We start from the raw sequence: 12,336 nt of genomic DNA on the forward strand, positions 1-12,336 counted from the left end.
GCTTAATTTGTATTTTTGAAAGTCCAAGGTTGTAAGTCTTTACAGGAGCAGACTGCTACATCTTTCTCCTGTAGAGCATCTGGTGGGTTTGAACCTTGGACTTTCCCTAATTACCAAAAAACAAATCCACCACCACTGAGTCCATTCTGACTCACAGTGACCCTATAGGACAAAGTAGAACTTCCCCATAGAGTTTCCAAGGAGTGGCTAGTGGATTCAAACTTTAAACCTTCTGGTTATCAGCCAAGCTCTTAAACAGTGTGCCACCAAGGTAAACTATATTAGGGAGAGTAAATGTTGCAATACGAAGATAGAAACAGGAATCTCATTGTTTGCTTAAATAGGTTACAAGACAATCCACAATATATTTGACACTTTCTTCCTTAGTATTACAGCTAGCAGAACCTCAAAACACCAATCTGTGAAGACTCAGGAAAAAAAAAAAATCCATAATATATAAGAAACTGAATGATGGACACAAATTCAGGAATCTAAAAGTCTTTGGAATTGATAAATTCTTTATATACAATAAGTAATTTATTATTTTATGTAATTCTTGACAATAGGGTAAAACAATGTAAAGGGTACCCCTAATCAATTCCCCCAAAGTGGACATCAACATGAAGAAAAAAGATTGAAATTATGTTTGCTTTATAGCGCTCTATAAAAGCTTTTGCTGAGAAAATGATAACACAAAAGAGATGTTCTGATGGGAAAGCCTAATTCTGGACTCTAACAGGCTTGGACTGAATCACCATTCTGCCACTTTGAAATGTAGGACAGTATACTTTCATATCCTCATCTTTAAAAAGGATATAGTAACTACTTTTTACAATTGCTTTGAAGTTTGAAATAGAATTGTATATAAATATTAGCACAATTAACAAGTAACTTGCATTATAACATTTAAGATCTAATGCAACAGAAGATCCTATTTTGTAATCTGTGTTATCATTAGAAACAAAGATGGTGAAACTTCATCTCATGTACTTTGGACACGTTATCAGGAGGGACTAATCCCTGGAGGACATCATGCTTGGTAAAGTAAAGGTCATCAAATGAGAAGAAGAGTCTCAACAAGACAGATTCACACAGTCGCTGCAACAATGGGCTCAAACATAACAAAGATTGTGAGCATTGAGCAGAACCAGGCAATGTTTCATTACGTTGTACATAGGGTTCCTATGAGTTGGAACAGACTCAAGGGCACCTAACAACAACAGCAATATTTTCTGTCCATTTATCTATTTGTGTCAGAAAATTTAACTCATACTATAACATTCTTGTGTTTTGCTTATAATGAATTTTCATTCTCAACCAGCTTCTACCTAACAAAAAAAATCAACCTCATGTCCAATATATTTTAAAGTGACATAGTTGGTCATTTGATCTTATTTTGAATTGTTTTTATTAGGTGTTATAGAGTACATTTTGACTTATAACAACCCCATGTGACAAAGTAGAACTGCCCTGTGTGATTTTCTAGAGTCCTGGTGGTGCAGTGGTTAAGAGCTTGGCTACTAACCAAAAGGTCAGCAGTTTGAATCCACCAGCTCCTCTTTGGAAACCCTATGGGGCAGTTCTACTGGGTCCTATAGGGTAGCTGTAAGTAGGAATTGACTTGATGTAATGAGTCTGCTTTTTAATCTTCACAGAAGCAGATATCTGGCTATAGTCTTTACAGGAGTAGATTGCTAATTATTTCTCCATTGGAGACACCGGGTGTTTTCTGACTACTAATCTTTTGGTTAGCAGCTGAGTGCTTAACTATTGAATCACCAGGGTTCATCATTTTGAATAGCTACACCTAAATTAGTAAGCAAAACTTTTCATTTAGCCTCCATCCCTTTCTGAAAATTATAAATTTCTCATAATAACATACTTTCTAGTATTTTGTCTGTAGAAAATAATGAAACCTTTATTAAATGTTATAACCACTAATCTATGCATCATATACATTAACCTTTTCATAATATTACATTGAGGACTTGCTCTGTTTGAGATACTGTGAGCAGTGAACAGGAATTGAAAATAATTAAGGCATAATCTATGACCTCAAGGTGCTGATATAGAACCATAAGACCTTTACACACATGGTCGCTAGAATGGTATAAGAGTCATAATAAAGGCAAAATATACTGATGATGTAAAACAACGGGTAACTAGAAAGTGAGGGAAGACAGATAAAATAATACATCCAAGAATAAAGATACCAGAATTTTACTTTCCATGATATGAAATTAAGTATTGGAACAGGGAAGATGTCTCGGTATCTCAAGAAGGAAAGGAATATACGTGTGTAGAGAGGTCAAAACCTAATACTAAGATGTCTCTTAAAAATTTTAAAAGTTTGGAAATGAGAATAAGAAATTATTATTTTTCAGAAAACATATCAACCGTGTTTCTAACTTTTTCAGGATTACTAGTTTCCTATACTTTTGCCCATCTTCAGCAAAGCATTCTATTAAGATTGATTACATTCTATCAGTACTTATTCTATTGTTACAGATACAATTTTAATTTATTTTGTTTTGTTTTTGGTCAATTTATATACTGGTTGTATCCATCCATTTTTTTCCCTGAGCTTTTCATTGTTTTACTTAATTGTTCTCTTATATAACTTTTGGTTTATTATATTCATTCTCATTAGGATATGTAGCTTTCTTCACTATTGAGGAGCAATGTGAAATATCATTTGATTTTCCTTTCAATCATATGACACATTTGGAAATTGGATTGGTTAAAAAAAAAAAAAAAATTCTGGCCAAACTCCAAAGGAAGTAATTGCTTTCTTTTATTGTCCCTTAAGCACATTCAACTGAATAAAATGCACATACCTCTGCCATTTATATAAATTCTTTTGTTTTTAAACCTTAAAATGATCTCTTGCACATTGATGAATTGTTTAATTTTCCAGTTGGAAGGGGTTTTATATTTTATGGAGTATTTTTTTAATTCAGTCTCCTAATGTATGATATAAAACTTGATTTTTCTTAGTAAATCTTTTCCCTATGTAGAACAATTCTAACTAAACAATATTTTTCCTTTTTTTTTTTTACATAGGTAGATTGTAACAAGAATTGTCTACTGACACTCGACATCAAACAAAGCAACAGATTGTAGCAAATAACTTATTTTTAATTGGTGAAATAGTGAAAATCTTGAATTTGTCATTTTTTAAATTAGAGTTAAAAATTTAAAAAATTGTGAATTTAATCTTTCTATTTTTATTTTTGCTGTTAGTTCCTGTGGTAGACAGAAAATAATAAACTCCTAAAATATGTGGTTAAGAGCATAGCTGCTAACCAAAAAGTCAGTGGTTTGAATTCACCAGCTGCTTCTTGGAAATCCTATGAGGCAGTTCTAATCCGTCCTATAGGGTTACTATGAATCAGAATCAAATTGATGGCAACAGGTTAAATATGTTCATGTTCTAATACCCAGAATCTATGACTATGTTACCTTAAAAGACAAAAATAACTTTGCAGATGCCACTGAGTTAAGGATATTGAGATAAGAAGATTATCCTGGAAGGCCCAGTGCAATCACAGGGTCTTTACAAAATGGAGGCAAGAAGTTCAAAGGTAGACCTGTAGTTAGCAGCTTCTCTTGATGAAGAATTCTAACTTTGTCCTTCCTAACGGCTTGCCCTATGGATTTCAGACTTGCATAGCCTGTTGTCACTGTAACATAAACCAATGTCTTGTGACTAATCTGCTAAGATATATTTCCTACCCATTGCCATCCAGTTGATTCTGATTCATAGTTACTGTGTAGAACAGGGTAGAAGTCCCCCATGGGGTTTCCAAGGCTGTAATGTTTACAAGAGCAGATTGCCAACTCTTTCTCCCTAGGAGCAGCTAGTGGGTTTGAACAGTCAACCTTTTGGTTAGTAGCTGAATGCTTAACCACTAAACCACCAAAAACCAAAAAAAAAAAAAAAAACCACTTTGCCATCAAGTCGATTCTGACTCATAGTGACCCTATAGGACAGAGTAGAACTGCCTCATGGGGTTTTCAAGGAGAGCCTGGTGGATTCAAACTGCCCACCTTTTGATTAGTAGCCAAACTCTTAACCACTATACCACTAGGGTTTCTGCTAAGCCACCAGGGATCCTTATATATCTCTTACTGGTCCATTATTCTGGTTGAACCCTTGCTACAACAATTCTAATGTGAATACTCTAGAATTATTTGCTAATGGCTAACCCTCTGATGAGATAGAATATTTAGATGATTGAGTATTTTGACGTAAATACGTACATACAAAAGCAAATTTGTTAACAAAAAAATAAAGTTAAACAAATATGGCTCCTTTCAAAGAATAGTATAATTATTTCTGTGTAAGATTTCAAACAGAGTTGTAGCTTGTTACCCAAAACCCTTGGGTGAGTCAAAATGAAGGATAAAATACTCCATTCTTAAGGAAAGAGAGGTTGTCTTTTTCTAAAGCATAAATTCTAAAATTGTTCACTTTATCAATGGAACTTTCAAAAGGATAGAGTATCTCTCTTTTCTGTCTCTTTTTTCTAGTTTCCAGTATTCAAAGAGACCTTTGTCATAGCCCTCACCCATCTACCTATTGATTTTCTGTACATAAAATACATGAGGGCTATTTCTATTTCTGCATTTTCAACCTTAGTTACCTTATACAACGTTCTTGAGTTCTACTTAGTCCTAGAATTTGCTCATATAAAGGTCAGTGAGGCTTACTATTAAATTTAAGTTTCACATGCAGCCAAACATAAAATTACAAAAAGATTTGTTTTCTTATTTTGAAGTAACCATAAATTTGTTTTGTTTTTCTACTTTTGAAATGTATTCTACTTTCTGTTTTCCTAAAGATCAAGGATTATTTGTCAGTGTATTTATTATGTTTAATTTAAAGTTTACTTAAATGTTAAAAGTATTATTTGTTCAACAAATGTAGACTGGTTTCAGGTGAATGTTGGTCTAGAAGCTCAAATGATGATACTAATGACCCAGTCTGCTCTCTTCTTTGCCTACACAGGTCATTTTTAACTTCAGTCTATACATGCTGTCTCCTAGGAAATCTAGGATCTTTCCTCATGGTAGCAAAATGGCTACAGTGGTTTTGATTTTGGAAGCTCTCATGTAATCCAGGATTTTCATGATTTTCTCTCTCTTCCTCTCTCTCTCTCATTTGCCTGAATTTGACCATGTGACCATCCTTGAATTAATCACACTGGCCGAGAGAATGGAGTATTCTCCTTGGCTTAAGTCATTCAGAGAAGGCCTATCGCTAGAGCTTTTTTCTATTTGGTAGCATCTCTTTAGGGTCACTATGAGTCGGAACTGACTCGACAGCAAGGTTTTTTGTTTTTTTTTCCCTAGATGTTAACCAAAAAAACCAAACCCGTGGCTGTCCAGTAAATGCTGACTCATAGTAATTGTAATCGGGAAAACGCCAAAATTTAGAGTCTCCACACCATTACTTTTACTCCTTTTGCAGGTTTTCAGGAGGTGGTCGTCCATGTAGTAATTTAAGAATGTGGACTTTGTCCTTAATCTCCACCATTTCTATGACTTTGAAATCCTTTTCTTTCAGTCTGTAGTCAGGGAAAAATGTTAAAGAAGGTAAATTTGCTTCTTACTTACTTGCCCTAACAATGAACATTCCATTTCTTATATATCTTTGGTTATTTTAAGGCATTTAGCTATGCAGTGCTGCAATGGGGTTGAAATACACAGTCTCTGGATGGATGTTGCTTTTGAGCAAAAACTTTACACTATGGAAAGCGAATGCAAATTTTTTTATTGTGCACAGCAGGCTTCATTTCCAGGTGTCATTTAGTTTAACTCCCCAGTGTTTCTTATTCCTAGATCATTACATAAGACTGTCCCTATCCTTCACATCTATCTCATGGTCTTTTTGCAACTCTTTTAATTTCCTCTAATAAATTTTCTCTCCGATGCGTTCTATACCTAGCTTCCTGTTTAATAATCCTATATGAAAGAAATGTTCATGTGATTAACTCAAAAAAATATGGACACCACCTTACTGTGGTCGGTATGTCTGAAAATTTGATCTGATTATTCAAATTCCTTCATGAGCTATTTATTCCAGCCTTTTCTTACACTGTTTCTCAATATATGTTAAATAATGCAGCCAATCTGACTTGCTCTTCATTTCTAGAAATGCCATGTGCTTTTCCTCCTCCTTATTTTAATACTCTCACCCAGTTCTTCTCATTGTGTTAATTTTTTACTTGCCTTTAAATTCTGACTTAAATGCCACCTTCCTTCAAGATGATGAAAAGAAATGTTCTTTGAATTTCCATTGAACATTGTCACTTTGGGAGGTACTTTTCAACCTTATTATTTGTGATATTGGGTTATTCTGACCACTGCATTATATGAATCTAGAAAGCAAATATTATAATTTATCCATCTTTATGTCACTTGTAGCAAACAATAGATGGTGTTCCATACATTTTTCACTCAGTAAACATTTAAGTAAACATATTCAAATGAATTTAAATTTTAAAAAAGTACATAAGATACACAATCTGCATAGACAAAATGTTCTTTCATGTTTAATTAAAATCAGTAGCCAAGAGTCTTATTTAATGTTTTTAAATATATCCGTTAATACTTTCTATGCATGATTTTTATTTTCATATCACTACAATAAAAATTAGTAAAGATAAATTAAAAGACCAGGCAATTAGAATATTTAAATAGCCAATTCCAGTAAATGTAGCCTAATATACAGTTTTGGAAAGTAAATATGAATACTTTTTACAAATTATACAAACATATACAGTATGAATACATAAATGCACTCAAATATTCATGTGTTCAACAGTAAATTTGAGAAAGCAATCACATTTCATCATCTATTTTTACTATATTATTACAATATCCTTTTAAACATGGACTCCTCTTTTTTTGCTACTATATCTAGTGTCTTTTTCTTGAAATAAAAAATGGTTAAATTATATTTAGTTTTATAGCTTTTGGTATGGAGTTGAAGTTCATAATTTTTATTCTTAAGATTCAGAAAAAAAAGTTGTTGAAATTTTAGAAGCATCAAAAACTAAACATCTAACTAGTTAAGTGTATTTAAATTGTACACTATAAGATGTATTCACTGAAAATGCTATGATTAGAAAACATTAGAAAGAGAGCTAAAGTTAGTCCTCTAGAAAACCAGATGTTACTAACTTCTTTAGGGTGAGGAGAATTGAAATAAATTAGAAAAAGTCCATTCATTTAACAGATTTTATATCAAACATTTAAACAGGAATTCTAAATCTCTTCAGTGATTATGTTATAATTACTGTATCAATATTCATATTAATATATCTTAATATTAAAATAGGGTCCTTGTGTGGCCCAAAAGATTAAGCACTTAACTACTAGCCAATAGGTTGGCAGTTCAAATCCACCCATATGTGCCTTAGAAGACAGGCTTGATGATCTGCTGCTGAAAGATTACAGCTTATGAAAAGTTCTATTCTGCACACATGGGATTGCCATGAGTCGTAATCAACTCAATGACAACTAACAACACCAACAATAATATTAAAAAAAAAAATCCCTTTGCCATCAAGTCAATTCTGACTCATAGCTATCCTATATTAAAATAGAGAAACCTAATTATATATTATATATTATCTGGAGCCCTGGTGGCACAGTGGTTAAGTGATACGACTGCTAACCAAAAGTTTAGAGTTCAAATCCACCTTGGAAACCCTACGGAGCAGTTCTACTCTGTCCTATAAGGTCAGTATTTGTTGGGATCGACTTGACAGCCATGGGTTAGGGTTAATTATATATATGTGTCCTCAGCAAATGACTGAGATATAGGAAAGTGCTTTAAATGCCTTTTATTATTCAATTATTCAATTAAACCATGTCCATATAAGCTAAGTAACAGCTCAGGTTTTGAGGAAAAGTATTAACAGCTAGTTCTGTGGCCCTCTCTCCAGCTTTAGGAATGTTTGGACATTTTGTCTTGTTCAACTTTCCTTGTAGTATTTAATTCAAGAAAATGTTTGGTTTTGCCCATACCAGATATAAGATAACTTGAAAGTACAGCTGAGGCATAGCATATGTACCAGACCAAGCCCATTAAGTCCACGTTCAGAACTGTTTAATGAGTAACGAGTAACCAATATTGATGTTGCTCCAGTGAACTGGAAGAACTGGAGTTGGTTATGTATGCCTGAGGGTTCTAGGTATGAAGGAGGATGACTATTGTGAATGGAAGGAATGTTTTCCTCAAACATTCGGCTTCATCCTGTGTGATTATGCACATGCCAGGTACAGAATTACTGTAGTGGTTGTTAGGTGTTGTTGAGTCGTTTCTGACTCATAGTGACCCTATGTACAACAGAATGAAACAGAGCCATGCTCACAGTCCTTCAGTATTGCAACTCAAGACTTGAAAATTTTCTTCCGTTTTTTCAGCTTGGGAAATGCTGAGCATGTTCTTCCCTTTTGGTTTTCAAACCCCAAGTCTTTGCACCTCGAGCCGTCCTTTGGAATGTTCTATTCAGCTCTTTTATTTCATCATTTATTCCATTCCCTTTAGCTACTCTATGTTCAGGAGCAAGCCTTAGAGTCTCTTCTGACATCAGTTTTGGTCTTTTTTTCTTCCCTGTATTTTTAATGACCTTTTGCTTCCTTCACATATGATGTCCTTGATGTAATCTCACAGCTCTTCCGATCTTGGGTTATTAGTGTTCAGTGAGTCAAATCTATTCTTGACGTGATCTCCAAATTCAGGTGGGACATATTCAAGGTTGTATTTTGGCTCTCATGGACTTATTGCTGTTAGTTGTTATCGAGTTGATTGTGACTCATGGCAACCCCAATGTATATCATTAAAAAAAAAAAAAAAACACAAAAAACTCAAACCCATTGTCATTGAGTCAATTCCAACTCATAGTGACTCTATAGGACATAGTAGAACTGTCCCACAGGGTTTCCAAGGAGTGGCTGGTAGATTTGAGCTGCTGACCTTTTGGTTAGCAGCCAAACTCTTAACCACTGAGTCACCAGGGCTCCGTAACTCAATAAGGATATTGAAAGGAAAAAAAAAAAAAAAAAAAGAGCGAGACAGAGAGAGAAAAATACCAAAATTGAAGAATAAAATAATTGGATTAGAAAATGCAAGAGAAACATTCAACAGTAGATTCAAACATACGGAATATAGAATAAGTGAACTAGAAAACAGAATAACTTATTAAGTCTCAAAAGAAGCAAGAGAAACGAACAAAATAAAAACAAACAAAGTCAAACGGAAATGTGAGATTCAATTAAGAAATCTAACATTAGAATTCTTGAAATTCCAGAGCATCATGATAATAATAAAGGCGTAGAAAAAATTTTCCAAGAGGTAATCATAGAGAATTTCCCATACCTGAATAAAGAACCAAGCCTGCAAATATAGGAAGCCACGCAAACCCCAATCAGAAGAAATACATAGAGGTTCACGCCATGTCACATCATAATAAAATTCTTGAAAACCAAAGACAAGGAAAGAATTCTGAAAGCAGCAAGAGAAAAACACAATATAGCATATCAAGGGTCCTACTTAAGAAATACTGTGGATTTCTCCCCAGAAACCCTGCAAATCAGAAGGCAATATGAGATATTGAAAGAAAACAATTACCAATCAACAATTCTTTACCCAGCAAAGTTGTTACTCAAAAATGAGGGGAAAATGAAGACATTGCCAAATAAACAGAAGCTTTGGGAATCTACCACTACAAGATCAGCTCTGGAGGTTCTCCACTTAAGGAAATTCTCCAGATGGAAAAGAAAAAACATTAAGCAAATACTTGAATCTACACTTGGAAAATAAAAAAAGAGAGAGAAAGAGACATCTCCAAAAATGTTAACAGCATGGGCGATATTTTCATGGAATAAACTCAGTAGCTAAGCTCCACAAACTACAACATCAAGTGGGTAAGAAATGAGTACAAGTTAAACTTATCAGATATAAGATATACAATGATGTCAATGGAGACTCACCAACAGAAAAGGGAGAGGAAGGAGCAAAACAGAAATAGTTTTAGTATGTCAATGTTGTATGTTACTTTTTGTTTGTATGTTAAATGTTGCAATTGAAAGTTGTGTAACGTAATGTTTTTGGTGACCACTAAGAAAACACCTAGGAAAAAATCACAGAGAAGAAAAAAAAGACGAAATTGAAAAGACTCTTCGCAAAAAGGCAGCTAAACACAAAACATTACAGAAAAATGAGAAATAAAAAGACTAGGAAGATACACGTCACTCAAAACACAATTAGCAAAATGAATCAAGTAGATACTTCATTTTCAGTGGTAAGCTTAAATGTAAATGGTCTACTCTCCTCATGCAAAAGGCAGATGGTGATAGAATGAATTAAAAAAAAAAAATACAAGATCCATCTTTTTGCTGCCTACAAGAAACACACCTTATCCATAAGGACACAAACAGACAGAAAAATAAAAAATGGAAAAAATATTCCAAGCAACCTGTAGCCAAAAAAAAGTAGAGGTGACCATACTGTTATCAGATAAAATAGATTTTTAATCAAAATCTATTACAAGAGATAAAGAAGGACGTTATGTAATAATAAAAGAATCAATCCAGCAAGAACACATAACAATTATAAATATATATATATATGCACCTAACATCAATGCACCAAAATAAATCAAACAAATACTGACTAATATGAAAGGAGAAATAGGTAAGACCACAATAATAGTTGGCTACTTCAACACACCGCTTTCAATTCTAGACAGAACATCTAAAAAGAAGATCAGTAAGGATACTGTGGACCGAAATAAAACCATAAGCCAATCTGACCTAATGGACATATATAGAAAACTCCAACCATTGACAGAACAATACACATTTTTTTTCTCCCATGCATATGGATCATTTTCCAGAATAGAACATATACTAGGACACAAAACAAGTCTCAACAAATTTAAAAAGATTGATATCATACAAAGCATCTTCTCTGACCACAACAGTATAAAGCTAGAAATCAACAACAGGAACTATATGGAGAAAAAAAAAAAAAAGCAATCACATGGAAACTAAATAACACTTTACTAAAAAGCTATAGGAGCCCTGGTGGTGCAATGGTTAAGAGCTGGGCTGCTAACCCAAAGGATGGCAGTTCAAATCCACCAGCCAATCCTCGGAAACCCTAGGGGGCAGTTCTACTCTATCCTATAGGGTTGCTATGAGTCAGAACTGACTCTCTATGGCACATAACAACAAAAAGCTATTGGGACTGTCATGCATTGAACTGTGTCTCCAAAAAATATGTACCAACTTGGTTAGGCTATGATTCCAAGTATTGTGTGATTGTCCTCCATTTTGTGATTTTCGTACATGTTATAAATCATAATCTCTGCCTGAGGTTAAAGAGGATTAGGGTGGGATGTAACACCTTTGCTCAGGTCACATCCCCGATCCAAAGTAAAGGGAGTTTCACTGGAGTCTGGCCTGTATCACCTTTTATCTTACAAAAGATAAAAGGAAAAGGAAGCAAGCAGAGAGGGGGATAGCTCATACCACCAAGAAGGAAGCACCGGGAGCAGAGTGCATCCTTTGGACCCAGGGTTCCTGCAGGGAGAAGCTCCTGGTCCAGGGGAAGAGTAATGAGAAGGACCTTCCTCCAGAGCTAACAGAGAGAGAAAGTCTTCCCCTGGAGCTGACGCCCTGAATTTGGACTTCTAGGCCTATGAGACAGTGAGAAAATAAATTTCTCTTTGTTAAAGTCATCCACTTGTGGTATTTCTGTTATAGCAGCACTAGATAACTAAGACAGGGACATAGAAGAAATCAAACATGAAATTAATACTTAGAATCAAACAAAAATGGTGCTGATATAAAAAAGCAGAAAACAACAAATGTTGGCAAGGGTGTGGAGAGATTGGAAAACTCAGCCATTGATGGTGGGACTGTAAAATGGTACAGCCACTACAGAAAATGGTATGGTGCTTCCTCAAAAAATCAGAAATAGAAATACCTTATGATCAAGCAATCCCACTCCTAGGTATATAACCTAGAGATCCAATAAAAGAGACACGAACAGACATATGCACACGATTGTTCATTATAACATTATTCACAATAGCAAAAAAATGGAAACAACTTAAGTGTCCGTCAATGGATAGATGGATAAGCAAAATGTGGTATATACATACAGTGGAATATCACACAACCATAAAGAACAGTGATGAGTCTGTGAGACATAGAACATAGATGGATCTGAAGGACATAATGCTAAGTAAAAATAAGTCAATCACATAAGGACAAATATTGTTTGATTCTACTTTTATAACAAGACTATATATATAT

This window comes from Trichechus manatus, unplaced genomic scaffold, assembly GCF_000243295.1.
Source record: "Trichechus manatus latirostris isolate Lorelei unplaced genomic scaffold, TriManLat1.0 scaffold00034, whole genome shotgun sequence".
NCBI classification, from domain to species: Eukaryota; Metazoa; Chordata; class Mammalia; order Sirenia; family Trichechidae; genus Trichechus; species Trichechus manatus.